General features: G+C 40.7%; 1 protein-coding gene and 1 pseudogene across 6 annotated transcripts in view; one reads left to right on the top strand and one right to left on the bottom strand.

Annotated features, from left to right (window-relative positions):
• Positions 1-25,062, top strand: part of SIK3 (SIK family kinase 3) — a 241,417-nt gene that overhangs the window by 75,918 nt on the left and 140,437 nt on the right. The gene's annotated exons all lie outside the window — the stretch shown is intronic.
• Positions 7,566-11,439, bottom strand: LOC101032696 (elongation factor 1-delta-like; annotated as a pseudogene).

The raw sequence follows: 25,062 nt of genomic DNA, 5'->3' as shown, positions 1-25,062 counted from the left end.
GCTTTGAGACCTGTTCTGTCACCCAGGATGGAGTGCAGCAGTGCTGTCATGGCTCACTACAGCCTTAACCTCGTGGGCTCAAGTGATCCTCCGGCATCAGCTTCCTGAGTAGCTCTGACCACAGGTGTGCGCCACCATTCCCAGTGCCTCACTTTAGGCTAAGTTTTTCATTTTTTGTAGAGACAGGGACTTACTTTGTTGCCTAGGCTGGTCTTGAACCCCTAGGCTTAAGCAATCCTTCCTCGTTGGCATCCCTCAGTGCTGGGATTACAGGCATGAGCCATCGTGCCTGGCCCTGCATCATAGGTTTTTGTTGCCGTTGTTTTGAGATGGCATCTTGCCCTGTCACCTAGACCAGAGAGCAGTGGTGCAATCTTGGCTCACTGCAACCTCTGCCCCAAGTGATCTCCTGCCTCAACCTCCCAAGTAGCTAGGATTACAGGCACACACCACTATGCCTGGCTAATTTTTGTATTTTTAGTAGAGATGGGGTTTCACCATGTTGGTCAGGCTGGTCTCAAACTCCTGATCTCAGGTGATCTGCCTGCCTCAGTCTCCCAGATTGTTGGGATTACAGGCATGAGCCACCATGCCTGGCTGCGTCATAGTTTCTTAAAATTACCAACTGTTATCTTTGTTTTTCCTATTTTAATTAGGTTTCCTATTTTAACTGTTATCTTTGTTTTTCTATTTTAACTTTTAATAATTTATTTCTGGGTTAGTTTCTGTACTTTTGGTATAATTGCAGACTCACAACAGGCTTCAGGAAAGTAATTTTACCAAATACAAGGCTATTTGCAAGTTAGTTTTCTGATTCAGAAGCGATAACTCTTTGCTGGATTTGATTATTCATTATTTAACCAAACATTTTTCAAATGCCTGTCTTATTTTCTGTCTTAACTGCATAGAAGTAAGCCCATTTCCAACAGGATTTTGAAGTAATTCTGGAGTTTGAGATTAATACTTTTTAAGAAACCCCAGTTCATTTCCTGCAGAGAAAGCTTTTAATCAAATATACATATAGTATATTTTATTAAATATACTATATGTCCTATTAAATATACCCTGTGTCCTTAATTAAACTGAGGGTTTGACTTTTCTCCATGGAGAATTTGAGTTGATATTTTTGTAGTTTGGGAGTTTTGACTTTTCTCTTTTGCCTTTATGTTAACAAATTTGTGAGCTTGCAGGGTTATAATAGAAAGAATATAGTGTTTGGAGTCAGAAAGTCCTAGGTTCAAATTTTAGCTTAATGAGCAAGTTACTTAATTTTTCCAAGCCACAGGTTCCTTAGCCATGAAATGGAATAATATTACCCATCTATGGGGTGTTTGCGGGGATTAAATCAGATAAAAGTGCTTAGCATAGTGTATAAATGTTAGTTTATTTTCCTTGGCAATTATTTAGGCTTAAGGGCAAAAATGCCTACTTATTTTGGAATAAATCCAAATTTTATGGTTAATTTTAGGCTTTTTCTTCAAAGTTAGACTTTGGATATGTCTTCCTCCTTCCCATTTTTTTTTTTTTAAAGATCCAAATTTAAATTCAAATTTTTTGGTTAATTTTAGGCTTTTTCTTCAAAGTTAGGCTTTTGATACGTCTTCCTCCTTCCCATTTTAAAATTTTTCTTAAAATAGGAGTTTTACTCCTATTGCCCATACTGGAGTACAATGGCATGATCTTGGCTCACTGCAACCTCCGCCTCCTGGGTTTAAGCAATTCTCCTGCCTAAGCCTTCTGAGTAGCTGGGATTACAGGCACCCCCACCCCCACCACACCTGGCTAGTTTTTATATTTTTAGTAGAGATGAGGTTTCACCATGTTGGTCAGGCTGATCTCGAACTCCTGACCTTAGGCAGGAGTTCTACCTACCTTGGCCTCCCAAAGTTCTGGGATTAACAGGCATGAGCCACTATGCCTGGTCTTTTCTTTTTCCCAATTTTTAAAACTGTTTTATTTTACTTGCTAAATATCTTTCTGTCATATGTTTTCCAAAAGTGATGTATTGTTATTGAAGTATTATCAAAAGGAAGGTAGTGCTTTTTTTTTTTTTTTTTTTTTTTTTTGAGATCGAGTCTCACTCTGTTGCCCAGGCTGGAGTGCAGTTGTACGATATCGGCTCACTGCAACCCTTGCCACCTGGGTTCAAAGCGATTCTCCTGTCTCAGTCTCCTGAGTAGCTGGGATTACAGGCGCCTGCCACCACAGCCAGCTAATTTTTGTATTTTTAGTAGAGACGGGGTTTCACTATGTTGGCCAGGTTGGTCTCAAACTCCTGACCTCAGGTGATCCACCTGCCTTGGCCTCTCAAAGTGCTGGGATTACAGGCGTGAGCCACTGTGCCCAGCCAGCACTGCATTTTTTAGTGACAAGATTAAATAACTTGACAGAATGGTGAGGTCATATTCTGAACTCTTACAATTTACCTAATGTCAAATTTCTAGAAAAAAATTATCTAAATCTAAAAGTTAGTATGATATACCATAACATTAATTGTGAATCCCTGAGGGGGCAGCTATAAAGATAAAATGGAGTTTAGGATCCCCACCACACATAACACAGATGCTTGTGATTGAGTGTGCATTGGCACATGTACACCTGTGTGCTCGCCTCTCCTCTCTTCTTTGCTTCCCTCCACCATCAGTATAGGTTTGTTGCTTTGAATTGGTGAAGAATGGGAAAGAGAGTCCTTTTGGTGACAAGAAAGCAAACTGGTTTTACTTAGTTCACCAAAATATTATTTTGATTTTTATTTTCAATATAAAGCTATTGCTGTAAGTGTGAGCATGTCCAAAGGGAACACCGTGGGATAGTAGTGAATTGAGGCTGATAATCCAATTTTGAAGCTTAAGTCTGCAATTCCTGGATTAATTTGGCTGCTCTGTTGTTGGTGACTTTGCTAGGACCATTTTCAGATCACTTCATTTTCCTGTATGATAATTGTATTAATATTCCATAACAAGATTAATCTGGGCCAAGGGCTTTCCTGTGAAAGTACTATTTTCATAATAGGGGAAAAATAGGACAGCATGCCAAATGTGCAATTTTGTTATCCCATCCTTAGGTAAGTGAGTTTAGGCAGCCTGAGCTAAATACCTATATTTGCAAAAGCATCTCCATGCTTTCCTTTTGTCTTTTAAAATTGTTTCTGAAGATCTTTTTTTAAAATACAGAGACGGGTTCTCACTGTGTTGTTTGGTTGGTTTCAAACTCCTAGGCTAAAGGTTTCTCCCACCTCTGCCTTCCAAAGTGCTGGGAATGCAGGTGTGAGCCACTTTGTTCAGCAGCTCAAGTCTTACTCTTTTAACCCTGTTCTCCCTTACTACCTCCCACTTCCACTCCTTATCCCCCTTCTTTGTTTAATAGAAGGAGCCTTTATCTAGAGTAGTCTCCAAGTGGAGTATTTTGGAGAGACTTTGAATAAATCCTGACCCAAGCCTTATCACAGCACTTGGACGTCGAGCTTACCTTCATTCTGCTGTTCAGTAGATATGGAATCTCTGCCCCTCTTGATCAAAGCTACACAGCCCGTAAGAAAACATCCATTGAGCTGCCTTCTTTACTTTCACTTGATCAATTTCAGTGTATTTTGGTAGAGGTCTTTGTGATATTCCTTTTTAGACTGTATGATCTTTAGGAAATTTTTTTTTTTTTTTTGAGACGGAGTTTCACTCTTGTTACCCAGGCTGGAGTGCAATGGTGCGATCTCGGCTCACTGCCACCTCGGCCTCCTGGGTTCAGGCAATTCTCCTGCTTCACCCTCCTGAGTAGCTGGGATTATAGGCACGTGCCACCATGCCCAGCTAATTTTTTGTATTTTTAGTAGAGTCGGGGTTTCACCATGTTGACCAGGATGGTCTTGATCTCTTGACCTTGTGATCCACCTGCCTCGGCCTCCCAAAGTGCCGGGATTACAGGCGTGAGCCACCGCGCCCGGCTGATCTTTAGGAATGCTTAACACTGCTGTGCCAAAGACCAAGAGAGGGCTGTGTATTCTAACTCATTTGTTCCCTGCTTTTTTCTTTTTAATTATTAGTAGTTAACTCTAAATGAAAGTATAGAGCTGTTTAGTTTGAGCAAGGTTCAAGAAACACCATTTGTTGGCCTCTGCTTTCTGTTCCCTTCTTTCCCTTCCCTCTACTTTGCTGTGGCATGATTCTTCCTTCCTGTATTCTTGGTCATTCTCCCAGCGCCTCACTTTAGCCCTACAATGGAGATTTATCTGTTCACCAATAACTGCAGTGGTATCAGTTTCAGTACATCAGCTTTCGTCTTCCTTTGCTTGAATGGATTGTTTAACGTGCTGAATGTCCTGCCTCTTTCTGCTTAAGCATCTTTCCTGGGGTCATTTTGACTTGCTGTGTATGTAACAATATGTTCTTTCGGTTTGTGATACTTTATATTGTTGAAAGCAGCATAAGATAATAATGGAAATAAGATTTTTGGTGTGTGCCAGACCAAATACTATCTCTTATTTATTACTCACAGTTATTCTGTGAATCAGATGTTATTATCCCATTTTAGAGATAAGTAAATTAAGAGAGTGGTTAAACCTAAAGTTCCAGAGTTAATAAGTGACATGACTGGATTCAAACCTAAGAGAGCCAGGCTTCAAAATGAGTGCAGTGACCTCTACCGAGTCTGAAGGATACTGACCCAGTGAACCAGTCATGGTTCTGTTTCTAAGAAACATTTAGGTTCTGACTCTCACAGGGATCTTTATAGTCCTGTATTTGCAAAAACACCTCCCACCCCCATGCTTTCTTTTTACCATTTAAAATTGTTTGTGAAGATCTTTTTTTAAATATAGAGATGGGCTAATTTAGGGTTTATTTCTGAACCACTTGGTTCTCATTTATAAGTTATAATGTTGTCGGTAGTTCTTAGTATTAGTTTAACAGAACTAGGGCTGGTAGTACAGTGGGCATTTATATTTTGAATCTCTTCCACTATTAAGAATCACTGTGTTAGAGCAAATGAAAAACTAGGCCGGGTGTGGTGGCTCATGCCTGTAATCCCAGTGCTTTGGGAGGCTGATGCAGGTGGATCATGAGGTCAGGAGTTCGAGATCAGCCTGGCTAACATGGTGAAACCCCGTCTCTACTAAAAATGCAAAAAATTATACAGGCGTGATGGCATGTTCCTGTAATCTCAGTTACTCAAGAGACTGAGGCAGGAGAGTCACTTGAACCCGGGAGGTGGAGGTTGCAGTGAGCCGAGACCCTGCCACAGCATTCCAGCCTGGGCAACAGAGTGAGATTCTGTCTAAAAAAAAAAAAGAAAATAAAAAACTAGAAATTTGTGAGGCATCTTGGAAAAAGCACTCTAAACTATGTTAAGACTATTATAGACATGCTAAATTCTCTATAAACACAAAATTTTAAGAGATCTTATAAAAGTATTAGAGAAAGAAAGCATAATTTCTTTAGTTAAAGTATATAGACAGATTGTTAGAGCTGTTCTTAGAAAAATGTTTAAAGGCATATTTGTTAGGAATGGTCAAGGTATGACTTTTTCTAAAAATTGGACTAGATGACCTCTGAAAATCCTTTAACTCTGTGGTTCAATGCCTGTGTCACACACAGACTGGTTTCATAGGTAGGAGAGGGGTAAAATAAAAAATGATCTTTTTTTTTTTTTTTTTTTTTTTTGAGACAGAGTTTCGCTCTTGTTACCCAGGCTGGAGTGCAATGGCGCGATCTCGGCTCACCGCAACCTCTGCTTCCTGGGTTCAGGCAATTCTCCTGCCTCAGCCTCCTGAGTAGCTGGGATTACAGGCATGTGCCACCATGCCCAGTTAATTTTTTGTATTTTTAGTAGAGACGGGGTTTCACCATGTTGACCAGGATGGTCTCGATCTCTTGACCTCGTGATCCACCCGCCTCGGCCTCCCAAAGTGCTGGGATTACAGGCTTGAGCCACTGCACCTGGCCCATGATCTCATTTTCATCTGAAACTCATTTCAGGATTGCTATTTCTGAATTAAAGAGGAAGTGTCCCTAATTTCTTTCTAATAATTTTTATTCTCCTTGTTGTCTTAAGAGGATCTCACCCCATTTTCATTGAGCATACTTTTTCTACTTCTGTGAAATAGATATTTCACCTCTTATGCACTCATTTTCCGTGAGGAGATAGTAACTATGGCATTTCAAGGTCACTGACTGAATGGGACTGGAAAATAGGATCTTTAAGCCAGTTGAAGTAACAACAGATTTCTGTATGGCAAGTATGGTAGTCATTTTCATTATATGTCTTTGCTCACAAGCTTGAGCCTTTTAATTGGAATATCTATTTTTTTAAACCTCCATTGTGGAGTATTACATCTCTTTTTAAAAGGCCATTTTATTTTGGAAACCCACCTCGTTATGTAGTTTGGCCATAGCTGTAGTTTCCTGGCCTTCTAGTATGGCTAAGGAGGGTTAATGTGTGAAGGGCGGCATGGCATGCCTTATAGTGGGCTGTGGCATGACTGCCATTCTGAAAATTTTCACTTTTAAAGGAGAATTTGCTAAGTGGGACTGATATCTCCCTGAGTTGAGTAGAAAATCTGTTTGATGAGGACTTAAAAATGAGATGCAGTTTTTGAAGGACTTTGGAATTCCTAAATAATCTTGTTTATTGCAGCTTTCTACTAGTTGTATTTGCTGGCTAAAAAAAAGCAAATGGAGCAGAGGAAAGTAAGTGAAAATGTGTGTAGGGTTTTTTGTTTGTTTGTTTGTTTTTTTAGATAAGAGAAATTCTGGAGTTTTATTCTTGAAATTAAAATTGGGCCAGTAGCCTGACAGCAGAACAGTACGCTGCCCCTGCTAACTCTGTGATCATTGCTGCTCTATCAAAGCCAGTTATCAGTTGTTTACTGGATTTGGCAGGATTGTAGCAACCTTTTTTAAGATTTGACCTGTTAAGATCAAAATAGAGGCCCTAATATAGTGCCCTTGGAAGAAGGAAATATTGTGGATATTGACTAGATGGACTGCTTATCTAGTAATTTATTTTTGTTTTTGCTTTATTACTTATGCATAGGCTCTGGAGTCAGACTGAGCTCAAATTCTTGATCTACCATTTATTAGCTGTGTGACCTTGGATGAGCTATTTAACCTCCAGCTTCAATTTCTTTATCTATAAAAAAGATGTTATTAATAGCACCCACCTATAGGTTTGTTATGTGGATTAAAGGAGATAATGCACCTAAGTGCTTAACACAGCGCTGCTGCGTGCACAGTAGACTCTGAATAAGTGTTAACTGTTAATGTTTGTTTTTTGTTTCCAGAGCTTTATTCTTTGTTCACATTTTTTTGTTGTTGTTTTGAGACAGAGTCTTGCTCTGTCTCCCAGGCTGGAGTACAATGGTGTGATCTTAGCTCACTGCAACCTTTGCCTTGAACCTTTGCTTCCCAGGTTTAAGTGATTCTTCTGCCTCAGCCTCCCAGGTAGCTGGGATTTCAGGTGTGTGCCACCACACCTGGTTATTTTTTTTGTGTGTGTGTGCCAATCTCAGTTCTTAATCATGGCAGGGCCTCATGCACGCACATGCACATGCACATGCACACACCCACGCACACACAGGCTTCAGATCTTGTTGAAAGCTGTGATGTTGACACTCTGCACATGCTCCTCAAACTTGGTGATCTCCTCCTCCAGCAAGTCTGTCCCCACCTTGTCATCCTCCACCACACACTGAATCCGCCGCTTCCGGGTACATAGCCCACAAGCACCAGCTTGGAGGCTCCCCAGACCAGCTCGTCCAACTGGATGGAGCACACACAGGCCTACAGCTGGGCCATGTCGGTGTCGTCATCCCAAGTCTTGACGTCTAGTAGGATGGAGGACTTGGCCACCGGTGCAGGCTTCTTGGTCTTCTTTTCCGTGTACTGCTGCAGCTGCTCCTCCCGCAGCTGGGCTGCCTCCTTGTCCTTCTCCTCATTGTCGCTGCCAAACAGGTCAATGTCATCGTCCTCATCCTCTGCTGATGTGGCTGGCTTCTTGGCTGAGGGCTCCACTTGGCGCATGGGAGACACGTGCTGGGTCTGCGGGGCTGTGGCCCGGTGGCCCGGTGGCTGGGTGAGCTCTTCTCCAGCACATTCAGCCAGGCCTCCAGCTTGGAGACAGCCTGCTGCAGCTCCTGCACCACGCCACGCAGGCTTGTTCTCCACTTCCAGACTGGCGATGTGGATGAGGAGCTTGCTGTGGTCTCCGCTGGGGCTGCCGAAGCCCCGGATCCTGAGCTTCTGGCCAGGGATTTCTGGATGTTCTCTCTGGCTCTGGCGGTGTCACGGAGGATCACGCTGGCGCTATTCTCCTGGTGGGAAACACCAGCTACAGGCCTGTTCATCTGCTTGTAGCATCTCCTTTCTGCATCTTCGTATTTGAACTTGTAGAACCAGATCTTCTCATGTACTAGGAAGTTTGTAGCTATTTTTCTACGTCAGCCAAGGATGCGGCGATCAGGGAGGAGGAATTGGACGGATGCAGGATGCCTGAGGAAAGAGACTAATTTTTGTATTTTTAGTAGAGACTATGTTGGCCAGGCTGGTCTGAAACTTTTGACTTCATAATCCGTCCTCCTTGGCCTCCCAAAGTGCTGGGATTGTAGGTGTGAGCCATTGTACCCAGCCTGTTTTTTTTTTTTTTTTTGGAGACAGAGTCTAGCTCTGTTGCCCAGGCTGGAGTGCAGCAGCACGATCTCGGCTCACTGCAATCTCTGCCTCCCAGGTTCAGGTGAACCTAGCCTCCCGAGCAGCTGGTCTTGAACTCCGGACCTCAAGTGATCCTCCCTCCTCAGCCTCCCAGAGTGCTGGATTGCAGGTGTGAGCCAATGTGCCTGGCCCACATTTTGTTTTTATATTCTGAGTATTATATAGTAAAAAAGGAGAAGAGGTTATTGATAGTCTTTTAAAAACTGATCTCAGTGCTATAGTAAGAAAAACACTGAATTAGGAGATAAGGCTTTTAAGTTCTAATCCTGCCTGGCTGTGCCCTTAACTAGCTGCATGAGACTGTGCAACATTTATAATTTCCTTCTCAATTAAATTGAGGTAGCTGTACTAGATGTATCTGACATGCCTTTCATTGCTCAAGTCATGCGACATTAAGCTTTAATTAGAAAGCTTTGGTTTTGGGAGCTCTTTGTTTTCCCATAGGTTTTACCCTTTTTTCCTTTCCTGTTGCTCAGCAGGAATTGGACCAGAGTTGGCCCAAGGTGGGATGAGGAGAGGAGGTAGGCATCTCACCAGAGTTGGTTGGAATTAAGTTATTGACAGGTGGGAAGACGTATTCCTGTGACTCTGTGGTTGTTCCTTTGTAAGAGTTGAAGGAAAGTAATGAGTCAGATCTTAATAATAGTACCTCTGTGTTATTTCCTCCCCTCTTAATATCTTTTGTCAGAATTGATTAGCAAAGTGCATTTACCCAAGTATTTTCAGTGTTCCTGTTTGGATAGTCTAAGTGATCTTGTTCCTTTTTTTTTTTTTTTTTTTTTGAGTAAGGGTCTCACTCTGTCACCCAGGCTGGAGTGCAGTGGTACAGTCTTGGCTCACTGAAACCTTGATCTTCCGGGATTAAGGCAGTCCTCCAACCTCAGTCTCCTGAGTAGCTGGGACCCGAGGTCAGCACCACCATGCCTGGCTAATTTTTTGTACTTTTTGCAGAGATAGGGTTTCACTATGTTGCCCAGGCTGGTCTCAAACTCCTGGGCTCAAGCGATCTGCCCGCCTCAGTCTCCCAACATGCTGGAATTACAGGAGTGAGCCACTGCGCCCTGCCTTTATTTGGTTAATTTTATCAACCTATGGTCCTAAAGGTAGATTCAGTGAACTTGCCTTTCAATGCTTAAGGACAAGTTCTGTCTTAGTTCAGACTAGTTAAATTCAAGGTTGCATTCCGTCAACTTTGTTTCTAATCAGTGGATGATAAGATGATATTTGGAGAGGATTTTTAATATATGCAACTCCTATGGTAGCATTCTGCTACTTAATAAATACTTTAGGCCAAGCACAGTGGCTCACACCTGTAATTCCCATACTTTGGGAGGCCGAGGTGGGTGTATCATGAGGTCAGGAGTTTGAGACTAGCTTAGGCAACATGATGAAACCCTGTCTCTACTATAAATACAAAAATTAGCCAGGCATGGTGACAGGCGCCTGCAATTCCAGTTACTCGGGAGGCTAAGGCAGGAGAATCACTTGAACGGGAGACGGAGGTTGCAGTAAGCCAAGACTGCACCATTGTACTCCAGCCTGGGCGACAGAGAAAGAGACTCCATCTCAAAATACATACATACATACACACACACATACACACTGCTTTAATCTCTTAGCTTTTTTCCCCCTATTCTTCATAGTTTTTGTAGATGCTCAGACAAAGGCAGCAGTAGCACATGGGTAATCAGGGTTTTTTGTTTGTTTTAACATTTCTTGTTAGTGTAATATTCAACAATGGGGACCAATCTGTATTCCTCATCTATATATTAGTCTTTCAATAAATAGATTGCTCTGACTTTAAATTGTTCAGCTTAAATTGTTTCTTTTTTGTATGTGGAATTTATGACCCTCTGTGATATTGACCCTACCTAAAGCAAATAGAATAACTGCAACAGCAAAATAAAATACTGTAACAACAATATGCTTGTGTTTATATAGTGCTCACTGTGTGCCTGACGTGGCATTGAATAAGTATATATATATATATTTAATAAATAGAGTTGGGATCTTGCTTTGTTGCCCACCTTGTGTTAAACTCCTGGCCTCAAGTGATCCTCCTGCCTCCTCCTCCTAGAGTGTTGGGATTACAGGCATGAGCCACTGTGCCCGCCAGCATTGAATATATTTTTTATTTCATCCTGAGAACAACCTTATGAGCTACTTTTAGTTCATACTTTTATTACCTTCACTGTGTATGAGAAGAAATCGTGCTTTAAGCTGTTAAGCATTTGATTTGCAGTAGCTTTGAGAAGAATTAAAGAAAAAAGAATTTTGTGTTAAAATATGAAATGTTAAAAAAAAGATGTTAAGCAAATTGCCCAAAGTGCAAAACCAGTAAGTGTTGGAGCTTGAATTCCAAACCAGATCTGCCTGCCTCAGGCTTTTCTTTTATGTTCTTATTCACTAAAGGCTCCTTGAACAGAAGTGTGTGTGAGTTGGGCACATGCAGCTGGGTCAATTCTATATAAACCCGGTCAGATTCTGAATAGTGTAGATCTGATAAAGTCAATGTGAATTTCCCATCTTCATCGCAAGAGACTTAATGTAGCAAAAATCAGTATCTTGGGAAATGAGATGTTACTGTGATAGGCACACCATTTTCTCTCACCTACCTCATTTTTGTTGTTATTGATGGTGGCTATTGCTCTAGTAACTACAAAGGCAGCATTTACTTGACAAGGCGTGCATGCTTAAGGCAGAACACTGACTGCTTTTCATTGCTGGCAAATCCGTACTTCATCAGTACTGGCTACCTGTAAGGAATGTGAGCATGTTGGATTTTAGAACAGGAAAAACACAACTTCCACCTTATTTCACAGTAGAGTTCACTTAGGGATACAGAATTTTTGGTGACAGTGACTGTTACTTTCTGCTTATTAATTCTGATACTTGCATAATGCTAACCTGGTAGATAATTGTCAGATGACAAGCCCTCCTCCTACATGTTCTCTGTAAAAGAACTGCTAGTGACAAGCATTTTATTATATTAACAATTCTACTTGGTACTGTTTTAACTTAAAGTGTATTTATTATGAAGCCAATATTGTGAAATGTTCTTTTTTTCTTTTTCCAGAATGTAGCATTTTTTTCTTGTAATAGACTAAGATACAGGCATAGTATGTAGAATGAGGAGCTATTTGCCCAGATGGACCTTACTGAAAGTAACTTATAGATTTTGCTTCTGTTTGGGAAAATGATCTAAGATGGATGCTGAGACAGGGTTTCACATAGGTCAGGCTGGTCTCAAACTCCTGACCTCGTGATCTGCCTGTCTTGGCCTCCCAAAGTCTTGGGATTACAGGTGTGAACCACCACGCCTGGCCAGGTGGAGACTAATTATTTCAATGTTTGGAACTTAAATTCAGCTTACTTAAGGGTCTAGAATGGGGTGTCCAATCTTTTGGCCTCTCTGGGCCACGTTGGAAGAATTGTGTTGGGCCACACATAAAAATACATTAACATTAACAATAGCTGACGAGTTAAAAGAAAAAAATTGCAAATAAATGTGATAATGCTTTAAGAAAGTTTGTGAATTTGTGTTGGGCCGCATTCAAAGCTGTCCTGGGACGCATGTGGCCTGCTGCAAGCCGGGTGAACAAACTTGGTCTAGAAGTTTTCCAGATTTTTACTACAATGTTCAAAACACAAGCTTTAAAAGCCGGGAGAGGAATTTTGGGTAAGATAGAAAGACAGGTTTGTAAAAGCATACACGGTGAGGGAACTGCAAATGGCTTTTTAAGACCGAAGGGCAACGTCAGTATGAAGTGACAGGCGGTGGGAAAGGATAGATTAGTAGAGCCCAGACATTGAAGGAGCTTTGTACGTGATGCTAAGGAGTTTGGATTTGTTTCTGTGGATAATGGGGAAACTTCTGTTGTTGTTGTTGTTGTTGTTGTTTTTTTTTGGGTGGACAGATAGAATCAAGTTTGCTTTTATTAATTCATTTGACAATGTAGAATAGAAGGTAGATTGAAGATTGGGAGACTGTTGTAGTCATTGGAGACTCATTCATTGTTAGAAGACTATTATAATCATTCAAGTGAGAAATAGTGACCTAGGCCAGGTACAGTGGTTTGTGCCTATAATTTTAGCACTTTGGGAGGCTGAGGTGGGAGGATCGTTTGAGGCCTGGAGACAGGGTCTTGCTCTCTTGCTCCTGCTGGAGTTCAGTGGTGTGATCATGGCTCACTGCAGCCTCCAACTCCTGGGCTTATGATCCTCTTGTCTCAGCCTTCCAAGTGGCTGAGACTACAGGCGTGAGCCACTGTGCCCAGCTCAAATTACTTTTTTTTTTTTGAGATGAAGTCTTGCTCTGTCACCCAGGCTGGAGTGCAGTGCTATGATCTCAGCTCATTGCAACCTCTGCCTCCCCGGTTCAAGCGATTTTCCTGCCTCAGCCTCCAGAGTACCTGGAACTGCAGGTGTACACCACCATGCCTGGCTAATGGTTATAATTTTAGTAGAGATGGGGTTTCACCATATTGGTCAGGCTGGCGTTGAACTCCTGACCTGAGATGATCCGCCTACATCAGCCTCCTAAAGTGCTGAGATTACAGGCGTGAGGCATTGCACCCAGCCTCAAATTACTTTTTATACATTGAAAGATGACGACCTGGAAATTAGTCATGACATTAATTTAGATAATAATACAGGTGAGTGACATAAACCTCAGAGAAGAGGAAGGTTTCCATGCTATCACTCCACCCACTGGAATGGAAGAACTTTGAGGGAGATAGAATACTGCTATTATATTCTAGTTCCTATAGATAAAGAGTATTTGCCAAGAAGGTTAACTTCTGTAGCCGAGCTCCGTTGCAGAGAGATGAAGGAACAGTTTCATAGATAGATTTTGTCTGTGATTCTCTATGGAAACAATTACTGTCAGTTCTCTATCCTAGCAGCATTTGGAAAACTGCAGCTAAGCGACCTGTTGTCATTTCCTCAGTTACTGTAATCTGGTGTCAATGACTAATGATCTCATTGGGCTAGTTATTCCCCTCCAGCGATGCTGGCATCAGGAAGCACATTAATAGTCTTTAAGAAATACGTTCCTTAAAAAACAGGTAATCACTTTGGAGCTGGTCCTGGCAATGTCTGAATAAGCTGGACAAGTTAGAGAAAATCTTGAACCTGAAAGCTACTTTGTCTTTCCACTTGGTTTGGGCAAGGTAACAAGAGATGAATCAGTTATAATTTGATGGGATCTGATGTTACTTTTATTATGAGATATATCACTTTAATATGATGCTTCGTCATTAATGTTTTAGTAATCTGACAGCATTAGGGAGAGTTGATATTTCCCCTATTTTATTATTTCTTGGCTTCCTGACAGAACTGTGCATTAAAAGGCACTTAAGATTTTAAAAGGGATGTCTAAGAAAGTGGTTAAAAAACAAACAAATCTCAAGTGGCTTGATCTGACTTACAGACTCTAACAATGTGTAGCTAATTGTAGATAGATTTTATTATTCACAGTATTGTGTCAAGTCTCCTGTGCATATCTTCTGTTTTGGAGCATAAGTAATGGAGATGTTATCTTGCGCAGCTTTAAGTTTGAGGAAGTCGTTTTCAAGACAGAAATAGTAGAATAGTGTTATTCCATAATGTACTTTCCCTTTTTATAGAGCTTGCTAAAATTAAGGTTGGGCAATAGGCCCTTGAGCTAAATGTGACCTGGTAGAAAGTTTTCACAAAAATGAAAAAAAATTGTAATTATCTAATATACATATCTAATATTATTTACCTTATTTAAATATCAGCCATAATCAGACAAATGCTAATTATAACTACGTTCTTTTTTACTTGCCAAAATGGCGGAACTTTATTAAACAAGTTTATGCTTAGTGTTGCCCTGGGATTGGGGGACTAGGTAGGCATGATTTCAACGGAAAATAATTTAGTAAGGGTATGTTTCAACAGTGCATCAACAACCTGGAAAGTGTGTATTCTTTGATTTAGCATTTTCATTTCTAAGAATTTGTCTTATAGAAATAATAGTAGGTCAAAGCAAGAATGTAGCCTAAGAGTATTTACTGCAGTTGTTTAGAAGAGGGAGAAAACAAATGAAGATGGGCTGGGTGCAGTGGCTCACGCCTGTTATTCCAGCACTTTGGAAGGCTGAGGTGGGTGGATCACTTGAGGCCAGGAGTTTGATATCAGCCTGGTAAAACCCCATCTCTACTAAAAATACAAAAACTAAAAACAAAACAAATCAAAAACCCACAAAAAACAAAGAGATGAAAATGAAAAGGCATCTCATAAGACATATGAATATGTTGGTTTTCAAATGGATGCAAACAAGTCTTCATCTAGATTCAATAGTGGGCAATTAGAATTTGAAACTCATCTGTCATTGATGATTGCCCTGTGCTCAGAGGAATCACAGATAAAATAAAAATTTAGAAGAATTGAAGTTGAGTTTCAGAAAAGTCAGACATTTAAGTTTACAACCATAGATGGAGTGCAAGCATGTATATGTCTTAATTAAGAAATGTCTGTTCTGTTAGTACAACTTAGCATAAAGAAGAGCTGAACCTAAAAGTGAAGTATATCAACCAATAAGAAACAAAATGCTTTAAAACTTTGGATTCAAACCTATGATTCCAGAACTATTCTTTTTTTTTTTTTTCTTTTTGGTGAAACAGAGTTTTGCTCTTGTTGCCCATGCTGGAGTGCAATGGTGCGATCTCAGCTCACTGCAACCGCTGCCTCCTCGGTTCAAGCAATTCTCCTGCCTCAGCCTCCTGAGTAGCTAGGATTATAGGCATGTGCCACCACACATAACTAATTTTGTGTTTTTATTAGAGATGGGGTTTCTCCATGTTGGTCAGGCTGGTCTCAAACTCCTGACTGCAGGTGATCCACCTGCCTTGGCCTCCCAAAGTGCTGTGATTACTGGCATGAGCCACCACGCCTGGCTTAACATTTTAAACTGTATGGTCAAACTCTAGACAAGTTTGGTTCCTTTGTGTTTGTGAAACTACATTTTTCTTTTTCTTTTTTTTTTTTTTTGAGACGGAGTTTCGCTCTTGTTATCTAGGCTGGAGTGCAATGGCGTGATCTCGGCTCACCGCAATTTCAAATTCTAACCGCCTCCTGGGTTCAAGCAATTCTCCTGCCTCAGCCTCCTGAGTAGCTGGGATTACAGGCATGCGCCACCATGCCCAGCTAATTTTTTGTATTTTTGGTGGAGACGGGGTTTCACCATGTTGACCAGGATGGTCTCGATCTCTTGACCTCGTGATCCACCTGCCTCGGCCTCCCAAAGTGCTGGGATTACAGGCTTGAGCCACCGCACCCAGCTGAAACTACATTTTTCGTTGATCTTCTGAAGTAAAACCTAAGCACTCTTATTAGTTACTTAAATCTGGAATTGAATTTGGAATATATCTTGGTTTTATATACCTTTGTTTTTGAGGCTATCTGTATTTGTTAGTATTGTCTTAACTTATTCAAAATGGGTCAGTTAGTAAAATTATTTGTTTAACTATACACTTTTAGTTTGATTAAGCTTTTTGGAAGTTTAGGACTTTGGCTAAATTTCTATTTTTGTATGATCAATAATTCATACTTTTACTATAATCAAAAAATTTATATATCTGTACTCATATAGATTTATGATTCTATAGCTCTAAAAATTTCACTGCTCTTAGAGTTGTGAAAAGAGCAGAGCACTAGATTAAATGAAACCTCTGTGTGCCAGGCCCCAGCTGGGCTTTCTCAAGGCATTAGAGTGATAAAGTTTTATGAGGAAATGGTGAAAGTCATACCTTTGTCCTGCCATTTTTTTCTTTATGAGATCATGATTGAAGTCCCTGACTCTCATTATAGTGAAATTGAAATTTTAAACATTTGTTGTTTCTGTTTACATCCAAAGTCCATCATAGCTAAGAGGAGGAATTTCAGATATTTTTCCAAGAGTAGTTGTCAGTATTTTACTTACTTTTCTTTCCTTGCGTATTGGAATAGCTTTTTTTTTTTTTTTTTAAATTATATACACTACCTGTGGAAGTGAAAATACAAACTTTTTTCTTGGAGGCTGAGGCAGGAGGATCACTTGAGCCCAACAGTTCAAGATCAGTCTGGGTTAGAAAAATAAAAAGAATTACTGTGTGGTAAGCACCTGTAATCCTAGTTACTTGGGAGGCTGAGTCAGGAGGATCACTTGAGCCCAGGAATTTAAGGCTTCAGTGAGCGATGATTCTGGCCATGCACTGCAGTCTGGGTGACAAGAGTGAGACCCCATCTCTAAAAATAAAATGAAACGGAATTAACATTTATTGTCAGGAAAAGCCCTCTTGTGCCCTTTTGAGTTCCCTTCTTGACTGTCCTGGTTGCATCAGATCTGTTTGTCCTCTAAATTCATTGTATACTATTTTCTTTACATTGTACATTTGGCCATCTGTGGGAAAATAATAAGGATTTTAATGTTCTCATTTTAGTTTACTGCTGTCTCAGTTTTTAGAATATCATCTTCCTAACCTCATTTCCCTGTCTTTTTCTTTAGTCATTTTATCCAGTTATACTTATGGAAGCTACCATAACCTTTCTCTGAATCAAAGCAAAATATAAATTAATAAATATTTACTTAATAGTGTATTTTATTCCTTTTATCAAATTTTTGTCACAGCAAGTACTGTGATTTAAGTACTTTTTATCCTATAATATTGAATAAATGCTTTGCATATAGAATATGGTGCATAGATGTAGATATGCATTTAGTGTCTTGCATATTTGTTGAATGAATGATCACTACACATACAAGCTAAGTCAGTTGTTTGGGGTCTTCTGTTTGTCTGCATCTGATTGCCCTGCTAAGCAGACTGCCTGCCCACCTGTTAGACCCACATGGGCTGGCTGAGTATATAACCAGTGTTTGGTGCAGCACACCTCTGCTTGTGTGCATGGATTGACGTCTGTTCTCAGACTAGTTGCCAAGGTGTCGAATGCGTGGCAAGGTAAGGGAAGACTGGCAGTGAAGATATCTTAAAGAGGTAATCAAATAATAATGGTCATTGGTTCCCCCGAATGTTGTTTGCTCAAGTTGTTCACATCAGAGAAATGTAAAATTGCTTTCATTTGGATGGATTTGGGGATTCTTTATATATATATATATATATATATATATATATATATATATATATATATTTTTTTTTTTTTTTTTCCGCTCTTGTTACCCAGGCTGGAGTGCAATGGCGCGATCTCGGCTCACCGCAACCTCTGCCTCCTGGGATCAAGCAATTCTCCTGCCTCAGCGTCCTGAGTAGCTGGGATTACAGGCACGCGCCACCATGCCCAGCTAATTTTTTGTATTTTTAGTAGAGACGGGGTTTCACCACATTGACCAGGATGGTCTCGATCTCTCGACCTTATGATCCACCCGCCTCAGCCTCCCAAAGTGCTGGGATTACAGGCTTGAGCCACCGCGCCCGGCTTCTTTTTTGATAATGGGAAAAAATGAGAAGGTCCTCTGTGATATTGCTGTGGGTAGATGTGCACATGGTCAGAGAACATGAACCTGTTAAATTTTGAGCTTGAATACTTTCACTTAATTGAGATTAGCTAGGTAGTATCTATTGTTTGTTATTTTTATAGCAAGGGTAGAGAAATATGGAAATGCCTTTTTTTTTTTTTTTTTTTTTTTTTTTGAGACAATCTCACTCTGGTGCTCAGGCTAGAGTGCAGTGGTGCAATCTTGGCTCACAGCAACCTCTCCCTCCTGGCTTCAAGTGATTCTTATGCCTCAGCCTCCCAAGTAGCCAGGATTACAAGTGCCCGTCACCACAACCGGCCAATTTTTGTGTTTTTAGCAGAGATGGGGTCTCACCATGTTGGCCAGGCTGGTCTTGAACTCCTGACCTCAGGTGATCTGCCCACCTTGGCCTCCCAAAGTGTTGATATTTTAGGCATAAGCCACTGTGCCCACCTTGAGAATTGTCATATTTTTAATCCTGTTGGGTCTCCCCTTTCTCGTGTCATTGTATCTGAGCAAGTTTATATAAATTATTGATATTTTTCTGATCATAAAAGTACAGCTATATTTAAGATAATGTTTTCTTATTTTCATCCTCTTGACATTGTCAAGCCGTAACATGGAATTGAGATTTATTATTTATTGAATAAAGTTTTGTTCCTTCTTTTAGTTTTTTGAGACAGAATCTTGTTCTGTAATTCAGGCTGGAGTGCAGTGACATGATCTCTGCTCACCACAACCTTCGCCTCCCAGGTTCAAGTGATACTCACGCCTCAGCCTCCTGAATAGCTGAGATCACAGGCGTGTGCCACCACACCTGGCTAATTTTTGTATTTTTAGTAGAGATGGGGTTTTGCCATGTTGGCCAGGCTGGTGTCAAATTCCTGGCCTAAAATTATTCGCCTGCCTTGGCCTTTCAAAGTGCTGGCATTGAAGGCGTGAGCCAGTGCACCCAGCCAAATTTTGTTCCTTTTTAGTAATTAATTAATTAAGATGGAGTCTCACTATTTTGTCCAGGCTAGCCTTGAACTCCTGGGCTTAAATGATCCTGCACTCTCAGCCTCCTGAGTATTTGGGACTACAGGCAGATTGTACCACACCTGACTTGTTCTTTATTTTAAAATTTGAAAACAGGCAAGTGAAAGAAAGGCTTATCAAAATGTACACAGCATCTTTCTAGACACTCTGGATGATTTTTAGGGAAGATACCATTCCTGCCCTGATATATAAGTTTATCCTCAGGAGCCAGTTTTTGAGAGGATTGGAAGTGATCACCAGATGATTAGAATATTGGAGACTTCCAAAACTTCTGAAGTGTATCTAGAATAGTAGATAAGATCTGCACAGGTGGAACATAGGGGTGAACTGGCTGTGGCGGCTCATACCTGTAATCCCAGCACTTCGAGAGGCTGAGGTGGGTAGATACCTTGAGCTCAGGAGTTTGAGACCAGCCTGGGCAACATGGTGAAACTTTGTCTCTACAAAAAATACAAAAATTAGCTGGATGTGGTGGTGCATATCTATAGACCTAGCTACTGAGGAGGCTGAGGTGGGAGGATCGCCTGAGCCTGGGAGACGGAGGTTGCAATGAGCCAAGATCATGCCACTGTACTCCAGCCTGGGTGACAGTGTGAGATCCTGTCTTTTTTTTTTTTTTTTTTTTTTTTTGAGATGGAGTCTTGCTCTGTTGCCCAGGCCGGAGTGCAATGGTGCGATCTTGGCCCACTGCAACCTCCACCTCCTGGGTTCAAGTGATTCTCCTGCATCAGCCTCCTTAGTAGCTGGGATTACAGGTATTCGTCATCACACCCAGGTAATTTTTGTATTTTTAGTAGAGACGAGGTTGCACCATATTGGCTGGGCTGGTCTCAAACTCTTGACCTCAGGTGATCCACCTGCCTCAGCCTCCCAAACTGCTGGAATTCCAGGTGTGAGCCACTGTGCCCAGCCTGAGATCCTGTCTTAAAGAGAAAAAAAGAAATGAAAGTTGAAGTAAGAAGTACCTGGAAAATAGGACTTTTAAACTGTGCTTGCTGCAGAGGTGGACACAAAAATTTGGGGCTGTATTGAGTGAAGAATAGCAGGACAGAAATAGATTGTTTTGGGGTTACAATTAATAACTGTATAGGTAGTGGGGGACAGCTTTTAGAGAGCTTTGAAACCTGGACCCATACATTTAAGTTTGTTGTGAGTAAACATAGGTTCTTGGTGTACTTTTATGCAGTTTAGTCTGACGATGATAGTTAATAGTACATATGACTGTGGTCAAGATGAGGAGATTAATAAGCTCATTCCAAAAGAATTTTCTGATTATTTATTGAGTCCTTACCACCAAGCACTGTCATAAATCATTATTTCATCTAAACCTGGCAACTGCCCCATGAAGTTGATACTGTCATAATCCTCACCATAACAAGTAAGGATGCTGAAACACAGAAAGGGCAAGCACCTTCCTTAGGGCCACAGTACTAGGAAGGAGTAGAGCAGTGTGGCTCCAGGAACCAGGATCTTAACCACTATGCCCCAAAGTGTTGTTCTTCAAAGAAAATAAGATCAACATTCTTTTCTTTGATGTATTTTTTTACTTGCTAATTTCCTATCTCCTTTCCTACAAGGTGGCTTAGTGATATTAGAACAAAGGTTTGGCTTGGAGACTTCATGTTGGTTTGTGCATTTCAAACTCTTCGAAAATAGTTTCTGGTTACTTACAAATAATACTTTGTAGTTCAATAACTGTGAAAAATCAAAACAACTTTAGATAGATTTTTTTTTTTTTTTGAGACGGAGTTTCCCTCTTGTTACCCAGGCTGGCTGGAGAAGGGAGACTAGCTAATTTCATAAATCAGGTTGAAGTTTGAGTTTCTTTACCCTAATGGTATCATAAATAGGAATGTTTTTTCAATATTTATACTTGATGAAATATGCTGTTTATACCTGTTTAAATGCTAACCCAACAAAAGCTCTGGAAGAGTACATGCACACAGACACACGTCTGTTTCGTCATGGGTGTGTAACTCACTCATGGTCACTCTTCCTCATGTCTGTGTGCCACACAATTCGAAAAAGGAACTTGCTTGGCTGCCATGCTCTAGGTTCCCTTTGTCATTTGTGACGATTGGTCTCTTTGCTGTACATCTTTAGGGGTCAAGGATTGAGCTCTTGTAAAAGCATTTCAGAGGTTTTTCAACTAATGATTTTTCCTCTCATTCTTTACTGTTTGGTTTCTTAGGCAACCCAGCCTCCCCTCGCACCCTGCTGACGTCTGCTCAGGACCTTTCCACTACCCCTCCCATTACTCAAGTTGTTTTTTCATTGCTGCTTTAGGATTGCACTAAAGGAATATACATGTTTCCTAAATATCTGCTCCTCTGTGCTTTTTAGAATATATTAGAAGGATGGGGAGAGAAAAATCATTTTTAGAAGCTAAGTAACCTGTATTTTTAGGTCAGTTATAACAGGATTTCATCCATAAAAAACTAAATTTATTCTGTTGTCTCTAGTGTTGGTTTTCTCTTTTAAAGTTAAACAATAATAAAGAAATCGTTGTCCATTCAAACCAGACATTCCATAATTAAGCTATTTGAGGAATGTAAGGTGTTACAGGGAAAAAACAGTCTCAAAATGGTGTGCATAGTTGGGTTACTAGATGGTTATGCTGTGATTTGTTTTTTTTTTAAAAATCAATTGTGTCTATGAAAAGCATTTCTGTTACTGTGGGGAGGGAGAGCAAATAACATTTAAAAAATCTAGCTTTTGGCTGAGTGCAGTGGCTCATGCCAGTAATCTCACCATTTTGGGAGTCTTTAACACAGGAGGATCACCTCAGGCAAGGAGCTTGACACCAGTCTGAGCAACATAGTGAGACTCTGTTTATTAAAAAAAATATTAAAATAAAATAAACGTCTATCTAGTTGTTGTTCACATTTGGTCCTTTACAGATGCTTTTTTGAGACAGAATCTCACTCTGTCATCCAGGCTGGAGAGCAGTGGCATGATCACAGCTCACTGCAGCGTCTGTCTCCTGGACTCAAGCGATCATCCCACCTCAGCTTCCTGAATAGCAGGGACTACAGGTGCATGCCACCATGTCTGGCCAATTTTTAAATTTTTTTTTTTTTTTTTTTTTTTTTTGTAGAGATGAGGTCTCTCCATGTTGCCTAGGCTGGTCTTGAACTTTTGGGCTCAAGAGTCTTCCTGCCTTGGCTTCCTGAGGTGCTGGGATTATTATAGTTATAAGCTACTGTGCCTGACCTAGTGATACTTTTTGAATCCAATTCCTTGACCCTTTAGCATCCTAGGCAGTGACAACTATTTCTACTAGGAAAAGCACAGTGAAAAGCCCTGTTTCTCTATATTCAAATGAAACAGATTGTACAGTTAATATGTATTGGGTGTTGCATGGTCAATCCTAATTGTAGTGCTAGTTGCCATATAATTTGCTTTTACATTTGGGAGTATTTTACCTTGGCCTCGATGTATTTTTTTTTTTTTTTTTTTAATGCTGTAGAGTGTATGGGATATAGATGAGGAGTGAATAAGAAACAATAGAATCAGAAGTCATAAGAATTGCTATATAAATGCCTTTCCCTGTAAATGTACACAAATATATGAGGTTTTTTTTTCGGGGCGGGGGTGGGAATGGAGTCTCCCTCTGTCGCCCAGGCTGGAGTGCATTGGTGGGATCTTGGCTCCCTGCCGCCTCCACCTCCTGGGTTCAAGCAATTCTCTTGCCTCAGCCTCCTGAGTAGCTGGGATTATAGGTGCCCACCACCAAGCCTGGCTAATTTTTTGTATTTTTAGTAGAGATGGGGTTTTACCAGGTTGGTTGAGTTGGTCTCAAACTTCTGACCTCAAGTGATCCACTCACCTCAGCTTCCCAAAATGTTGAGATTACAGGCATGAGCCACCACGCCTGGCCATGAGTTTTTTGTATGTATGTCTAAATATGTAGAAAGATAAGATTTACCCCCCCTTTTCAGTGTCTATAATAAATTTAGTGATATATATGTATAGTTGTATATGTATCTAGATGTGTATGCTGTGAGTTAGAAAGAAAAAAACTTGCCATAAAAGCTAGAGGAAGGAGGAGTTAATTTTGCCTGAAGATGTCAGGGAAGGCTGCATTGAAAAAATTTGCCATAGACCAGGTATTAGGAGATTGAATGAGCATTACTAGCTTTGTACAGTGGTTAGTACCAAAAAGTATGGGGATAGGGAGGGTAGAGTGGCTGGGAATATTGGAAAATCTAGTTGAAAGATAGGTTGAAGACCAATGTGAAATAGCTTCACTTACTTTATAATTAAGTAATAGGCAACCACCAAAGTTTGTTTGGTTAGACCTTTTAGATCAGATTTGTATTTTGAGAGTATTTCTAATAATATAAAATTATGCGACTTCTTGACTGAAACTATATTGTTAACTAATGCATTTGTAACTTAATGATTAGAGTGTTCAAATTATACCTGTTTCTCTCCCTTCCCTCAATTTTTAGAAAGCATTCTCTTAAAGAGACAGGTTTTTTTTTGTTTGTTTGTTTGTTTGTTTTCTGTTGCCCAGGCTTAAGTGCAGTGGTGCAGTCTTGGCTCACTGCAGTCTCCATCTCCCAGGTTCCAGCAGTTCTCCTGCCTCAGCCTCCCGAGTAGCTGGGATTACAGGTGTGTGCCACCAGGCCCAGCTACTTTTTGTGTTTTCAGTAGAGACAGGGTTTCACCATGTTGGCCAGGCTGGTCTTGAACTCCTGACTTCAAGTGATCCACCTGCCTCAGCCTCCCAAAGTGCTGGGATTACAGGCATGAGCCACCCAGGCCGGCCTGAGGCAGGGTTGGTTGGTTGTGTGTTTTGAGACAGAGTCTCACTCTATTGCCCATACTGGAGTGCAGTGGCATGATCTCGGCTCACTGCAACCTTCACTTCCTGGGTTCAAGTGATTCTCATGCCCCAGTCTCCTGTGTAGCTGGGATTACAGGTGTACACCACCATGCTTGACTAATGTTTGTGTTTTTACTAGAGACAGCGTTTCACCAGGTTGGCTAGGGTGGTCTTGAACTCCTGGCCTCAAGTGATCCGCCCACCTCAGCCTCTGAAAGTGCTGGGATTATAGGCATGAGCCACCATGCCCAGCCAAGGCAGTTTTATATATTGGTTAAAAGTTAGTGTCTGATATTAAATCCTTAGTCTCCCACTAACCAGCTCTCTCTCTGACTTTGGATAAGCCTTAAACTTTGGTTTAATTCATTTGTAAAACAAGCATAATAATGCCTACCCCAAAGAACTGTTGGGAGGATTTGATTAAATGAGATAATATGTGAAGCACAGCTCTTGACACACTGTAAATATAGCTGAATAAATAGTAGTGATAATTTTGTGGTAACAGCTTTCATTGTAGAAGGAAATTAATGGAATGTGAAGGATTAATGATTTTGGGAGGTGGAGTGGGAGGAGACCTTGTTAAGTAGATTAATTAGGAAGTTACTGCTTCGTCCAAACATTGCTTTTAGGTGACAAGGGAATTCAGTGTGGAAGAGGAGGATTGGGAGGAGAAGAAAATGTAATCAGTTTAGTTGTAGATGGTTGAGTTTAAGGTCCCCAAGGACACAGAGGGGATATTGTGGAGATGACTGTTGGAAATATGAAGCCTGGAGGCATGAATGTGAAAGTTATTACTGTATGGTTGGAGATACCTGTGTCTGGAAAGAGTGATCGTGTGAATAGTGACCTATTAATGTTTCCTTTATAAGAAACAGCAATTTGCACTGTTACACTAAGGCATTAGACTATGCATTCTGAGTTTAGATTTGTTGCTTTACTCGTTAATGTGTATAGGATATACCTGGCTTTGGTAAGCTTCCTGACCTTTGGCCTCATTCACAGCATTCTGTCTATCTCTCACA

Source organism: Saimiri boliviensis, chromosome 6 (assembly GCF_048565385.1).
Source record: "Saimiri boliviensis isolate mSaiBol1 chromosome 6, mSaiBol1.pri, whole genome shotgun sequence".
NCBI lineage: Eukaryota > Metazoa > Chordata > Mammalia > Primates > Cebidae > Saimiri > Saimiri boliviensis.
Note: the sequence above shows the minus strand (reverse complement) of the source record. Positions and strands in the feature narration are given on the sequence as shown.